Below are 1,534 nucleotides of genomic sequence, written 5' to 3'. Positions count from 1 at the left end.
GCAAACGAAAGCTCAGAGCAAAGCATTCGTATTGCTTGCCTCTTGAACCATTTCTATTTGATTGTCGGATTCACACCACATCACTAGACTTCCTCTCTTTCAGATACAGGACCAGTATACAGTAAACACATCTATGAAAATGTGCATAATTTTGTTATTTTCTTGAATTGGGGGTGATATCAGGGATTGGCCAGATCAGGCACTAGCCAAAGGACCCTCTTCTGAAACACCCCCTCCCACCTAGTACTGGAGGGTGTACTGAGTGGGACGCTAGTGGCACAAAGCAGCTGAGACCTTCACAGTACTGATGCACCTATCTACAAATGGCAGCCCATCCATCTTTGAGGGGCATCTAGGGAATGCACCCATTGGCCAGTGGAGAGGGTGGGAGCAGGAGGAGCAGATGCATGACTATTTTGGCCAAAAAACTTATGTGGCAGCTCCTTCTACTCCCACCTTCCCCAATACCCAGTGGGCTTTCTTCCCAAAGCCCCTGTGAAGGTGTAGGGCAGTGGTTCCCAAACTGTGTGCCATGATGCCCTTTGGCACAGCATAGAACTCACAGGAGCATGACAGTTGTGGCCTTCCTGAGCACCAACATCTTGGATCGCATGAGATCTCACATGAACGAAGATGGTGGTGCCCATCTTCCCGACTCTCCTGGGTGCCACCATCTTGAATCAAGCAAGATCTTGTCTCATGCAAGCCTGGGAGAGCCAGGAAGATGAAGCCACTGCAAAAGAAGGGTGCGATGTCCAAGGTAAGTTTGAGGACCGCTGGTGTAGGGGGTGGTGGTTGGCAACCTTCAGTCTCGAAAGACTATGGTATAAGCCTACAGCACCCAGTATTCCCAGGCGGTCTCCCATCCAAGTACTAACCAGGCCTGACCCTGCTTAGCTTCCAAGATTAGACAAGATCAGGAGATAGTGTTCAGTATAGGGAGATGGTTGGCAACCTTCAGTCTGGAAAGACTGGTAGAAGCCTACAGCACCCGGTATTCCCAGGCGGTCTCCCATCCAAGTACTAACCAGGCCTGACCCTGCTTAGCTTCCGAGATCATGGTAGAAGCCTACAGCACCCGGTATTCCCAGGCGGTCTCCCATCCAAGTACTAACCAGGCCTGACCCTGCTTAGCTTCCAAGATCAGACGAGATTGGGCATGTGCAGCGTAGGCTGCTACAATGATTTCTCTTACTTTTTGTGAGTGGGAGAAACTTTCGTCTGCAGATTTCCCCCACATTTGTCAATGGGGAGGGAAGAAGAAGCCACAGCCCCACCTCCCTTTGCTCATTGTTGGTTTGCTTGGGTGGGGGGGGGGAGGCATAGGGAACCAATGTACCATGGAATGGGGCTGTGCAGGATTTTGTCCTAATGCCTCCAGTAACTGTCCTGAATTATCTACATGTCTGGGTGGCAATTTAAAAAAAATTTAGGACAGAATCTCTTCTGCACCTGAATTCATTACAAAGCAAATGTTTAGAGTTGACCGCCATCAACTGCAGGTTTGTGATCCATGGATTTGACTCATTGTGGA

At 49.6% G+C, this 1,534-nt stretch overlaps 1 pseudogene; it reads right to left on the bottom strand.

Annotated features, from left to right (window-relative positions):
* Positions 1-1,066: 1,066 nt before the first annotated feature.
* On the bottom strand, positions 1,067-1,181 carry LOC136634577 (5S ribosomal RNA; annotated as a pseudogene).
* Between the last annotated feature and the right edge of the window lie 353 nt (positions 1,182-1,534).

This window comes from Tiliqua scincoides, chromosome 14 (genome assembly GCF_035046505.1).
Source record: "Tiliqua scincoides isolate rTilSci1 chromosome 14, rTilSci1.hap2, whole genome shotgun sequence".
Classification (NCBI taxonomy): Eukaryota; Metazoa; Chordata; class Lepidosauria; order Squamata; family Scincidae; genus Tiliqua; species Tiliqua scincoides.
The sequence above is the reverse complement of the archived record's forward strand: the minus strand, read 5'-3'. Positions and strand labels throughout refer to the sequence as shown.